This window comes from Procambarus clarkii, chromosome 48 (assembly GCF_040958095.1).
Source record: "Procambarus clarkii isolate CNS0578487 chromosome 48, FALCON_Pclarkii_2.0, whole genome shotgun sequence".
NCBI classification, from domain to species: domain Eukaryota; kingdom Metazoa; phylum Arthropoda; class Malacostraca; order Decapoda; family Cambaridae; genus Procambarus; species Procambarus clarkii.
Genome location: NC_091197.1, coordinates 9,436,230 through 9,450,341, shown reverse-complemented (window position 1 = coordinate 9,450,341; position 14,112 = coordinate 9,436,230). Strand labels below are relative to the sequence as shown.

The 14,112-nt window shown below is 45.2% G+C and overlaps 1 protein-coding gene across 1 annotated transcript in view; it reads right to left on the bottom strand.

Annotated features, from left to right (window-relative positions):
- Positions 1–9,180, bottom strand: part of LOC138351041 (agrin-like) — a 279,560-nt gene extending 270,380 nt beyond the window's left edge. Inside the window, exon 1 of the mRNA XM_069302583.1 lies at positions 9,066–9,180. The gene's annotated coding sequence lies outside the window, so the exon portion shown is untranslated. The remainder of the gene's footprint in view (positions 1–9,065) is intronic.
- Positions 9,181–14,112: the final 4,932 nt, after the last annotated feature.

The window sequence follows — 14,112 nt, the reverse complement described above, 5'->3', positions numbered from 1 at the left end:
TCCCAAGTGGAGTCATTTCCGGGTGCAGATTTTGGAGTAGTGCCTCATATATTTCCCAAGAGTAAATTATTATGCATCTCTCCCAATTGGACTCTTAGAGAATACCGATTGTAAAATCTTGAGCAGTCCAGTAATTTAGAAGTTGTACTGAGGGGATTTGGACAGTAAACAATCATTTGTGCATGTTCTCGAAGCCTGCAATATATCCAGTTTTCAATGGTGTTGTTAGTGTTTAACAATATTTCACCTAAAGAGAACTAATGTCTTAAAAAGTTATCATCATTGGTCTGGAATCATGTTTGTATTGTTCCTGTATCCAAATTATTGATTTTTGTTTCCAGTTGTGATAGCTGTTCGTGTTCTTTAAGATATCATCCGACAAGTTAATCCCATAGCTTTCACATTGTGCTTTCGTTCTATAGTCCGATTTTACTGCGTTTTATATGTGGTTCCCGTTTTGATATTTTGTTTTTTACGGTAGCGCAGGAGCTGAAACTTATTTTCATTAAATTTTTTAGTTTCTGTGGCCCATTGAAAGACCTGATTTACATCAGTTTGGAGATTTGCTGAGTACTTTATATTGCCTATTCTCATGAATAGTGTCCTTGCCTATAACTTATATATAGGCACAGTGAGAAGTACCGGAGCAAGCACAGTACCGAAGCAGGAACAGTTTTTCAGGCTGGATAATCCGGATTGGACTTCGTTGACTATTACACTCTGGATTCTGTTCGTCAAGAAATTAAAAATCCATTTTCCTTCCTTTGCCAGTAATTCCCTTTGTGCGCATTTTTGTGCGCTTTAGCGCATCGGTTACTTGTCGAAAGCTTTCACAAAATCCGTGTATATGACATCGGGGTTTTGCTTGCCATCCTTGGCATCAAAGACCTTGTCATAGTGGTGAGGGGAACTGAGCACTCAGTACTGAGCCCGTGTAACTCTCAGGTTTATGAAGCTGTGCCCTCTTTTGTTTTGTGGTCATCTAACCACTCTTTTTAAAAAGAGTTTTATGATGTGACGTTCGCGCTACAGGTCTAATCATGTGGAGTGCCTCGATCTCCACTATTTTATGTATGTTGAAGATATCAGAATCTAGGAACCATATATATCCTTAAGGGATTGAAATAATTGTTTTAGTTTACAATGCTTGATCAAGATGGAGGAGCTGCCAATCACCGGTAAGCGGCCAAGTCACGTAAATACAGAGACCTTGAGCACCACTACAATTTTGTCCCCATTGCCTCAGAGACACTTGGTGCCTGGGGTAAAAGTGCTGCTAGCTTTTTGAAGGAGTTGTGATCAAGATGGAATTCTAGGACTCAGAGCCTGGTGCAGAGTGCAGAGGCATGCTGTCTATGTCGGTGTCACATTCATCAAGAATTCGTTTGAATTCTAGATCTTCAGTATGTTTAGGGGTTCACTGAAAATAGAGGAGTACTGTATCCCCCAATATGTCACCCATTTCGTCGACATTGTCGTCAGTGAAAATTCCTTGCACAAGGGTCCAATGCTATATCTTGAGGTTATCTTGAGATGATTTCGGGGCTTTAGTGTCCCCGCGGCCCGGTCCTCGACCAGGCCTCCACCCCCAGGAAGCAGCCCGTGACAGCTGACTAACACCCAGGTACCTATTTACTGCCAGGTGCTAGATGTGGGTTTTCTTATAGATTTTTGCACTGAACAATTATTTTGTGTGCCAACTATTTCATTGATGGGCATTTGCTCTTGTTGCCTATTGTGGAACTTTTATGATTCTTGTAGCTTTAGCTCAATCGTTTCTAGTCCTCTATATAGACTTTGTCGTTCATGAGGATAAAGTGGGAGTTTGCGAAGTTTCCTGCAAAGTTGTGTTTTAAGTTCTCATTTAGTTCCATCCACCTCACTTGGGTTGTGGAAGAGCCAGCTGTATCTCCCTCCACCTCACCTGGGTGGTGGAAGAGCCAGCTGTACCTCCCTCCACCTCACCTGGGTGGTGGAAGAGCCAGCTGTATCTCCCTCCACCTCACCTGGGTGGTGGAAGAGCCAGCTGTACCTCCCTCCACCTCACCTGGGTGGTGGAAGAGCCAGCTGTACCTCCCTCCACCTCACCTGGGTGGTGGAAGAGCCAGCTGTATCTCCCTCCACCTCACCTGGGTGGTGGAAGAGCCAGCTGTATCTCCCTCCACCTCACCTGGGTGGTGGAAGAGCCAGCTGTACCTCCCTCCACCTCCTCTCCCTATTCCACTACTAGGCGCTGAACCTCAAATTCCTCTTCCACAATCCCTTGCCTTTTAACTGAGGCTTCCACTGTAATTCTTTGATTTCACTTCAGACAAAATCAATAATCTTTCACAATATCTCAGAAATATTTCTGATTGCCCTGTGCTCGTGGACTGGTCGGTACAGCGACCGCCTCGATGCTCGTTGGAGAGTTCGATCCCCCGACGGTCACAAACGGTTGGGCACCATTTCTTCCCTCCGATCCCCACGCTCGTTACAAGCAAATTTTCAGGCAACATTTGTCTCCGGAACAACAGACGAACGACTTTTACAGCTGTAGGCTGTCGCTGTATTTACCGTGTGTACTGTGTAGGTGTGTAGCTGTGGGCTTGTGTACTGTGTAGCTATGTAGCTGTGGGCTTGTGTACTGTGTAGGTGTGTAGCTGTGGGCTTGTGTACTGTGTAGCTGTGTAGCTGTGGGCTTGTGTACTGTGTAGGTGTGTAGCTGTGGGCTTGTGTACTGTGTAGCTGTGTAGCTGTGGGCTTGTGTACTGTGTAGCTGGGGTTGTGTACTGTGTAGCTGGACTTGTGTACTGTGTAGCTGGACTTATGTACTGTGTAGCTGGACTTATGTACTGTGTAGCTGGGGTTGTGTACTGTGTAGCTGGGGTTGTGTACTGTGTAGCTGTGGGCTTGTGTACTGTGTAGCTGGACTTATGTACTGTGTAGCTGGGGTTGTGTACTGTGTAGCTGGACTTGTGTACTGTGTAGCTGGACTTGTGTACTGTGTAGCTGGACTTGTGTACTGTGTAGCTGGACTTATGTACTGTGTAGCTGGGGTTGTGTACTGTGTAGCTGGGGTTGTGTACTGTGTTGCTGGACTTGTGTACTGTGTAGCTGGACTTGTGTACTGTGTAGCTGGGGTTGTGTACTGTGTAGCTGGACTTATGTACTGTGTAGCTGGACTTATGTACTGTGTAGCTGGGGTTGTGTACTGTGTAGCTGGGGTTGTGTACTGTGTAGCTGGACTTGTGTACTGTGTAGCTGGACTTGTGTACTGTGTAGCTGGACTTGTGTACTGTGTAGCTGGACTTATGTACTGTGTAGCTGGACTTATGTACTGTGTAGCTGGACTTATGTACTGTGTAGCTGGACTTGTGTACTGTGTAGCTGGACTTGTGTACTGTGTAGCTGGACTTGTGTACTGTGTAGCTGGACTTGTGTACTGTGTAGCTGGACTTATGTACTGTGTAGCTGGACTTGTGTACTGTGTAGCTGGACTTATGTACTGTGTAGCTGGACTTATGTACTGTGTAGCTATGGGTTGTGTACTGTGTACCTGTCCTTGTGTATTGATGCTGACGAGTTGTATGACACTGGACAACAAGCCCACGTACTGAGACGCAGAATTGTGTAAAGGGAAGGAACTGTGTACGAGTCAACATGGAATGATCATTAAGGAATCACTTGCTTAGCCAACCAAGTTCTATACATAGGAAGAATATGCTTCGTATTTGGACCATTTTTTAATGTGTTCAACAGACATCAGAAACGTAAATTATTACGTAACTTAACGTAAATAAATTATTAATTGACGTAAATTTATTAATAAAGCAACACAGTAGGGGTTTACACCGATACTTTATCACTTGCATTTCATAAAATAATTTGACCATGGCACATTTACAAATGATTTTTTTTTGTTCAGGACATGTATTTGATAGTTACAAAAAAATGGTGAAAAATATTTCAGAATAACTCGCGAGCATATGATAGGTTTACAGCCAAGCCAAGAGAGTATACATGACTAAGCATGACAACGTGGCAACACAGACAAAGGAACCCAAACACAAGAAGATTTACATTGCCATAGATAAGAGATATGTACTCACCTAGTTGTATTCACCTAGTTGTGCTTGCAGGGGGGGGGGGGGGGTTGAGCTTCGGCTCTCTTTGCCCCGCCTCTCAACTATCAATCAACTGGTGAGGTACAGGTTCCTGAGTCTATTGGGCTCTACCATATCAAAAATGAGGAATAAATACTGGGGACTTAATTCAGAGTGTGTAAAGACAGAAACATCATAAATTAAGTTACAGGAAAAGATGAACAATCTCTAGAAAGAACCCAATGTCATCATTACACCAGAGCCTGCAAGAACAACCAAACAATTACACTAGAGCCTGCAAAGAACAACCAAACAAGTACACCAGAGCCTGCAAGAACAACCAAATAATTACACCAGAGCCTGTAAGAACAACCAAACAATTACACCAGAGTCTGCAAAGAACAACCAAACAATTACACTAGAGCCTGCAAGAACAACCAAACAATTACACTAGAGCCTGTAAGAACAACCAAACAATTACACCAGAGCCTGCAAGAACAACCAAACAATTACACCAGAGCCTGTAAGAACAACCAAACAATTACACCAGAGCCTGCAAGAACAACCAAACAATTACACTAAGAGCCTGCAAGAACAACCAAACAATTACATCCCAATTGTGGAAAATATCCACTTAAGAAAGAGTATAGCATATCTTAGTTACATTAGGCCTATAATAGTATAATAGATCAAGAGACCATAGACCAACATGGTCTATATTAGAGCACATGGGCTTTGCCTGGTTATGTTGACATCCCAGAGAGCAGAGAGTATGCTGGTTAGTATGCTGGGTTAAGCATATTTTCTCCCTATTTTGATGTCACACGATACAGACATCAGTAATTGTTCTTACCACGATATTTAAATAAACCCAATGACCAAAATAAATCAATAAATAGTAAACTGTTAAGCAAATATATTGAGTAAACTTCGTGTATAAAATTCATGTTTAAATCGACCGGGCGTCATACACGCCATCTGGGCGGCGGGCGGCCACACTACCAACCACAACACCACCAAGACAATACTTCGCCACGGGCGGCAAGATCTGAAATCAAGCCCCTTATCACCCCCCTGTGGACCTTTGGTGCACTAACTCGAATTTAAATATATTTGAGACATATAGTTGTTTCTAAAGGTGGAACATCATAGTTGTGGGACAATAGTGTTTTGTAATAGATGTTAGAATAGTGGACACGTCAATCTCTTCTACTCATTCCTATCTCCTCCTCCTCCTCCTTCCTTCTTTGGTTAGCCAACCCTTCATCCCATCTTCTATCACTCTCCGCTTCCCTCTTTTGGCTTTTGTTCTTCTCCACCTCACCCTTGTTCTCTTGGCCTGTTCTTCATACTCCTTCCCCCTCACCTTCCTTTCACATGTTCCATTCCCTTTCTCCCCTTTACACCTGACCCCAGTGCCACCCCTGACCCCAGTGCCACCCCTGACCCCAGTGCCACCCCCCTGACCCCAGTGCCACCCCCCCTGACCCCTAAGAGATGGGCACCCTGGCACCCAGGCTCAGTCACCAGTCCCTGACCCCTGAGAGATGAGCACCCAGGCACCGGGTTAATTAGCTGCACTCAGCTAAGTGCCTCTTACCTATAATCTGATCAGAGAGCGGATAATTCACGTCCAGGTATTTCCAGCACGAGAGAGAGGAGAAGCACGACAGTCTGTCCACGAGCTTAGACGGGTGCTGGTCACGTGTGATGCTGTCTACCGCATGTTGCGCAGCCAGGTCACGACGTTGCGCAGCCAGGTCACCATGTTGCGCAACGAGGTCACGATCTTGCGTAGCGAGGTCACGATGTTGCGCAGCGAGGTCACGATGTTGCGCAGCGAGGTCACCATGTTGCGCAGCCAGGTCACGATGTTGCGCAGCGAGGCATCGAAGTTGCGCAGCGAGGCATCGAAGTTGCGCAGCGAGGCATCGAAGTGCCTCGAGTTTGATAATGGATAACAGTTTTCTAACAGTTAAATAATTTTTTTTGTGAGAATGTGATGCAGGAACGCCATGAGGGGAGATGTTGTTGAGTAGGGGTGCATGGGGGGGGGAGAGGGGGTTGTGGGAAGGGTAAGAAACCCAGCCTCCCCCCCCCCTCCCCACCCTACCACCTCCCTTCACCCCTGTCCCTTCCTTCCTTCGCCCGGAGACACTAAATAAAAAAACACACACACACCAAACATGCATCACACACAACCCACCCTAAAGGCCTTGAAGTTCGTGCATAGAAAAAAGTCCATATTGAGATGCATTAATTTATTCTAATCTCACGCATTTTTTAACAACATTGTCGACATCGTTAAAAAAAAAAGAAGTTACTTAGTAGGGTAGAAGCCGGGTTGGTAATTAGGCCAAACTTGTGGGTTCCTGAATTAATTACGCTCAGGGGAACTTGCCTAAGGATGGCGAAGTCAATCATCGGCCGACTGCTATACTGAACGTGAAGGGTCTTAATAAGAGCAGCCGGAAGGTGAAGGTTTATTATATATATATATATATATATATATATATATATATATATATATATATATATATATATATATATATGTTTACAAGAAAGACTGCTACCAAAATATACTAATTATATAATATATATATCGAGAGAGAGAGAGAGAGAGAGAGAGAGAGAGAGAGAGAGAGAGAGAGAGAGAGAGAGACAGTCCAACCATTCAAGGATACAAGTCACTGCTGTGGCTTACAGTGATCCGAGTCCTCAGTTTAACAACGACCGTCGAATGACTAGCTCAGCTGAAGCGGGTGTAACAGTGCCACAATCTGACCCTTATACCTTCCCTCTCAGGTAAATGACCTTTGACCCAGAAGGAAGCTGTACGCCATCAAACAACTGTACGTTTCATGTCAAACTAGTTTGCCTGTTTATCGACGGAGGAAAATGAAGATTTTTGACTTCAAGTGTGTGTGTGTGTGTGTGTGTGTGTGTGTGTGTGTGTGTGTGTGTGTGTGTGTGTGTGTGTGTGTGTGTGTGTGTGTGCACGCAGGCTCCTACGGACTCGTGGGAGGTTACATGTATCCCTATTCAGGAAACTGTAGTGGAGTATTTGAGTGATGTAGTTCTATAACTCCGACTCTGGGTATTGTAGTACTGTGTTCAATGTAGTTTAACACTGAACAGTGTACAGCTCCCGGAGTTTCATGTGTATTCATATACACAACTTTAGTACACTGCTTCTCGGTGCAAATACACAGCGTTTCTGTATTCCTGGGTTCAGTGTTCAGAAGTACAATATATAGCCTGGCTGGACAGTATAGGTGATATAGTGAATGTTACTTTGAGATGATTTCGGGGCTTTAACGTCTCCGCGGCCCGGTCCTCGACCAGGCCTCCTCCCGGGTAGTAGGGGAGATGGAAACATAGCCTCCTGAGGGGGGGGGGATAGGCCTAAAGCAAAGTACCAATCCCTGCAGCGTTCACAACACGTTGTCACAGTGTCACCAGCGGCAATATATACTACCAGGTAACTCGTCACCAGAGCAAAAACTATATTTTCCACATGTGATATTAAACTCATTCCTATATGAACGGAAACTTCGAGCGGGGAGAGTCTACCTTCCTTGGCCTCCTGCAGGGAGAGTCTACCCTCCCTGGCCTCCTACAGGGAGAGTCTACCCTCCCTGGCCTCCTACAGGGACAGTCTACCCTCCCTGGCCTCCTACAGGGAGAGTCTACCTTCCCTGGCCTCCTGCAGGGAGAGTCTACCCCTCCCTGACCTCCTACAGGGAGAGTCTACCCTCCCTGGCCTCCTACAGGGAGAGTCTACCCTCCATGGCCTCCTACAGGGAGAGTCTACCCTCCCTGACCTCCTACAGGGAGAGTCTACCCTCCCTGGCCTCCTACAGGGAGAGTCTACCCTCCCTGGCCTCCTGCAAGGAGAGTCTACCCCTCCCTGGCCTCCTACAGGGAGAGTCTACCCTCCCTGGCCTCCTACAGGGAGAGTCTACCCTCCCTGGCCTCCTGCAGGGAGAGTCTACCCCTCCCTGGCCTCCTACAGGAAGTCAGGAGTCAACAAGGGTGCCGAGCAAGGACGGACAAAACGCACCCTACAGACCATGCTTATAAGAGCCAATGGGCCCCGAGTTTTACCTGAAGGCAATTCGGTTGTTGGACATAATATACACAATCCCTGTGACTGCTGTTCAGCTTCTCACTCCGATAAATCCCATCTACATAATTACTTTCATATACAAACACTCTCGTCTCATGTTAAGATATTTTTTTTATCCAATTTCCCCCCAAAAAAAAATTTATACCTGTAATGTCACAATAATGTAATGTCACATGTTCAGAGAAATAAGGCTCATGTACGCCTTTTTTTTGGCCATTTGGGTTAAGTGATGTAGAGTCTGGCTACTTCCTGGACTGGTGACCACTCACATGATCTAGCCCTTTAACCTCATAGAGAATAACTCTGTATTTCTCGAGAGTGGATTGTATGACAGATGATTGTGTGAACAATGGGTTGTGTTTAAACTTTTAATTTTCTTCTTATTTACAGAGAAAACGTGAGGTAGGTATACTCTTTAACAGCAAAAACGGGAAGATGTTAAACTCTTAAACAGCAAAAACGGGAAGATGTTAAACTCTTAAACAGCAAAAACGGGAAGATGGTAAACTCTTAAACAGCGAAAACGGGAAGATGGTAAACTCTTAAACAACGAAAACGGGAAGATGGTAAACACTTATACAGACAAAAAGCGAAGATCGTATACTCCTATACACAGTATACTCCAATACACATCTGTACTGGAGTCTACACAGTATACACAAATACAGATAAAATTGGAAGATGAAATATTCTAAAACAGAGAAAACGGGAAGCTGTATACACCAATACAGAGAAAATGGGAAGATGATATATTCTAAAACAGAGAAAACGGGAAGCTGGTATACTCCAGTTCAGAGAAAATGGGAAAATGAGATATTCTAATACAGAGAAAACGGGAAGCAAACACTCACAGTTCAAGTAGAGGACGACGGTAGCCAAGACGACCACAACGACCACCAGAAGGCTGAGAGCGACGACTAGTAGTGAACACCACCTCTTCTCCCCCACTCCCCCTGCCCCCTCCACCCTTACCCCCTCTCCAACACCCCCACCACCTCCCCCTCCTCCTCCATCTTGCTCCCCACTAGCTGTACTCTCCATCACTCTCTCCCCACCACCATCAAATCTCCCCCCGCCTCCTCCTCCTCCTGTGGAGTCGAGGTTGTCCTTCTGAGGGTGGAGGTACTGGTGTGGAGGGTGCTGCTGGAGGTGGAGGGTGGGTGGAGGCTGGGCGGACGGGTGGTAGTCGTACTCAGTGTAGCCAGGCACGGGGTCGTAACTGTAGCTGCTGTAGTAAGCGTACTTTCCATTGGGCTGACTCGTCCCTCGACTGGTGGGGAGTTTCTCCATGTTTCGGTGCTGTTTTTCTCCCCTCCCTGCGGCGATGGCTAGGGTATTCAACGCTGTGGTGGGGATTCTATTGGTCACCCAATGTTGTAGTGGTGATTCTATAGGTCACCCAATGTTGTATTGGTGTTTCTATAGGTCACCCAACGCTGTAGTGGTGATTCTATAGGTCACCCAACAATGTAGGGGTGATTCTATAGGTCACCCAATGCTGTAGTGGTGATTCTATAGGTCACCCAACACTGTAGGGGTGATTCTATAGGTCACCCAATGTTGTATTGGTGTTTCTATAGGTCACCCAACGCTGTAGTGGTGATTCTATAGGTCACCCAACAATGTAGGGGTGATTCTATAGGTCACCCAATGCTGTAATGGTGATTCTACAGGTCACCCAACACTGTAGTGGTGATTCTATGGACCACTTAACACTGTAGTGGTGATTCTATAGGTCACCCACACTGTAGTGGTGATTCTATAGGTCACCCAACACTGTAGTGGTGATTCTATAGGTCACCCACACTGTAGTGGTGATTCTATAGGTCACCCAACACTGTAGTGGTGATTCTATAGGTCACCCACACTGTAGTGGTGATTCTATAGGTCACCCACACTGTAGTGGTGATTCTATAGGTCACCCACACTGTAGTGGTGATTCTATAGGTCACCCACACTGTAGTGGTGATTCTATAGGTCACCCAACACTGTAGTGGTGATTCTATAGGTCACCCAACACTGTAAGAGTGACACTGGACCACTCAACACAAGCAGTGGCTAAACGCAACTCAACATAGTGTGTGAGTGTGTTGAGCTGGGTCACACTTGCGGCTTCGTAACACACTACTCGAGGGAATAAAGTTATCCACAAGAGTGAACCCAATTACTAGTTGCACTCTGGTGAAGTCTAGCACTATAGTACTAGCACTCTAGTGCGTCGAGCACCGAGTGCCAGAAACAGGTTCAGCACTTACACACACACACCAGCACTTACACTTTTCACAGGATCAAAACCCCACTTTTCACAGGATCAAAACCCCACTTTTCACAGGATCAAAACCCCACTTTTCACAGGATCAAAACCCCACTTTTCACAGGATCAAAACCCCACTTTTCACAGGATCAAAACCCCACTTTTCACAGGATCAAAACACTATTTCTCTCTCGACACAATAATGATTAACCAAAAAAAAATCACCGTTTAGAACTATGCGTTGTGTTCAATGCAGAACTTAAATAAAATAGTCGTTTAGAAAACACAATGATACTTTCACCTTGACATCATCAGAACTATAATAACGTGTGGCTGAGGTCACTTATAAACCAGCAAATACGAACACACAACTTTCAAGCTGAGTTTCTAACAGTTGTCAAATTGTCAACAAATTTGTTTTTTTTTTTTCAGATTCGACACTCATTGTGCAACACTTGTGTATTGTTCTGCACTCATATTCACTCGCGGGAGTGTCTACTTCCCACGCAACACTCGCTCCAGTCACCTGAAATGGAAGAAGATTTCCATTAATGATTAAAGAAAAACTCCAAAACAACCAGACGCTAGCGAAGAACATCAGAAGAAAATAGTCAGAAATCTAAAAAGATTACGAAAACATTGATAAATAATATATATTATATATATATATATATATATATATATATATATATATATATATATATATATACTCAGGAAACAAACAAGCTCTGCTTCACAACACAACACTGGCATGCCAAGTTGTGGTTGTTTTCCAGTGTTGGATTAGGAGGCGGGGTGCTGGCTTCCTCCGTGGCCAGTGGTGGGGTGGGATGGGTTGTTGTAGTGGGGACGGAAGAGGGGGTGAGATGGTAGAGGGGAGTTGACAGTAGTCGGGAGAAGATGATGGAATGGTGGAAAAGAGAGGGAAGGGGGGGACTTGAGAAAAGGGTGAACACAGTAGGAGAGAATGAGAGAAGGAGGCAGGAGGGAAGGAATGACAAGACGTGTACAGGAAGACGGAAGGGGGCCACTTCTGAAGGAGCTATGGGAAGGGATGGATCATGGAAGGGACACTTGTGAAGGGAGGGACGACTCAACGGAAGGGGATTCGCGTGACCCCAGAATACGAGTTATGACCATTGAGTCTCCCTTGTATACTCCACAATATACATTATACTCACTATACACAGTAAACTCAATGAGTCAATGACACAAAATCAACACTTAAGTGTCCCCAAGGCATCCCAATTGACTCCTTAGCCAGGCACTGAATTCTGTCCTACAGTAACTTTCCATACATCTCCAGGAAGTTTTCTATGAAAGGGACTGTTGTTCAAACTGTTCAAACTGAACAGTAATTGTTCAAACTGTTCAAACTGTTCAGACACAGAGCATACCGCTCTAAATAAATCCTGAATACAATGTATATATATATATATACACACAGTATCTTGAGAGAGGATGTATAGTTTACATCCGAAAGTTTTGGAGTCTTTGATACATTTATACATATATAGTTTGGGTGATTCCTTCATCTGCATTAAATAATGTAAAACTGACTATCAAAATATTGGATTAACCGTGATCCGTAGCACTCGTGGACGCAGATCAACAAATCTTTCAATACCTCTTTGTTGTAAGACTCACTGACGCGCTCGTCAAGCTTCCTGAATACTGGTATAAGTCGATGGTAATTGATGAAGCAGGTATCCAACGAAGTTATAATTGGGTTACTGCTCTAAGCTGTTCAGGGGCTGTATAGCAGTACCACTGCTACTGCTACTGCTGCTACTGTCACAGCAGCAGCAGCAGCAGCAGCAGCAGCAGCAGCAGCAGCAGCAGCAGCAGCAGCACCAGCAACACCAGCAGCAGCAGCATCAGCAGCAGCAGCAGCAGCAGCAGCAGCAGCACCAGCAGCACCAGCAGCAGCAGCAGCATCAGCAGCAGCAGCAGCATCCGCATCAGCAGCAGCAACAGCAGCAGCAGCAGCAGCAGGTGGAAACGAATAACTCAAGCAGGGACAAAAACCAATTAAAAGCAGGGGGTAAAAAAAAATTCCAAATGAAGCCAGCGAAGGGGAAAGACAAGATAATGGCCTCACTAAACACAGGAAACAGAGGAGAGAACGAGTTCAAACAATTAGTGAGGAAGTTGAAGCCTGGAACAGCTGGCCAAGCGAAAACTAATATGACAAGGGGGAAGGAGTAGAGAGGTGGGAGGGGTAAAGCCTTTGCAATTACTAAAAGTTGTAAGGAATTCTTTAGACAGGAGCTGGGAATGTTCTACATAGGACTTATTGCGAGAGTAGAGACACATAGGGGAAAATGATACGAGATTCTTCATAGTGAACTGTAGGTTGCACCCTTTATTTTCTAGCTTAACGGAGCTAAAACAGCTATGAGAATGCCTATATGCACCCATAGACATGCACGTACACGCCCCCCCCCCACACACGCGCACACACACACACACACACACACACACACACACACACACCAAACAACAGGTACAAGAAGCAGGCCACAATATTCATACCCTCGATTAAGGTCGACCAGAACGACCTTCCAACCATTGCCTTGCTCCCTCCGGGGGCGCTCCCCCTGACTCACTGGGGTAATCAGCCGGGCCTCTTTGGATACCACCACCACTACCAAGTACCCCCCGAAGTCTTACATGGCGGTGTTAGCATCAATATAGTGCTACGCTCGTCGGCGTATACGCGTGTGCTCTATGAATATCTCACCTCGATCTAAGTGGAGGAAATTGAGAGAGCGAGAGAGAGAGAGAGAGAGAGAGAGAGAGAGACACAGCCACAGCCTCCAGTAAACCTCCAGAATACAGCTGTATTCTGTATATTTCTAGGTCCTTGAGAGGGTGGTAGGATGCCTCCTAGCCTCTCCAGGCAACATATACAAGGCATGGACTAAGAAATACACCGTCTTCAGTTTACCTTGTATGAATTACACTGCCTTTCTACTTGCAATTTGAAATTGATCAAATGTCAAGTTGAATAATGGTTTATATAAATATAGATGTTATGTTACAGAATACAGGAACCACGTTTGTCTAGCAGGAGCACTGGTTAAATACAGTGATGACCTATCATGGAAGAAACAAGAAGTAACGGGAGTATAGTACCAACAGAAGCCGCAGTAGCAACAGCAGTAGCAGCAGCAGCAGGAGCAACAGCAGCAAGAGAAGGAGCAGCAGGAGCAGAAGCAACAGTAGCAGGAGTAGGAGCAACAGTAGCAGCAACAGCAGAAGCAACATCAACAACAGTAGCAGCAACAACAGGAGCAGCAACAACAACAGATACAAAGCGGTGTTAACAACATGCATATTTAATAAACAACAGTTACTCTGATTTCCACTTACGCAGATGAAAATTTGGGCGCCCATTTGTCCTCAGTGTTGCATAGCAAGACGATACACTGTACCTTAGTGTCCGTTGCATTTCTGTGCCTTTTGTAACATGCATTTTCTAACCGTGAATTCTCTAACCGTGCATTCTCTAGCCGTGCATTCTCTAACCGTGCATTCGGTGGTCACATATACTGTAACTTTGCATTCTGAAACTCTGTATACTGTCGGTGTAAGTTAAAAAAAAACATGTGTTCCCGTCTAGGTATCCCTTTACAAAAGTT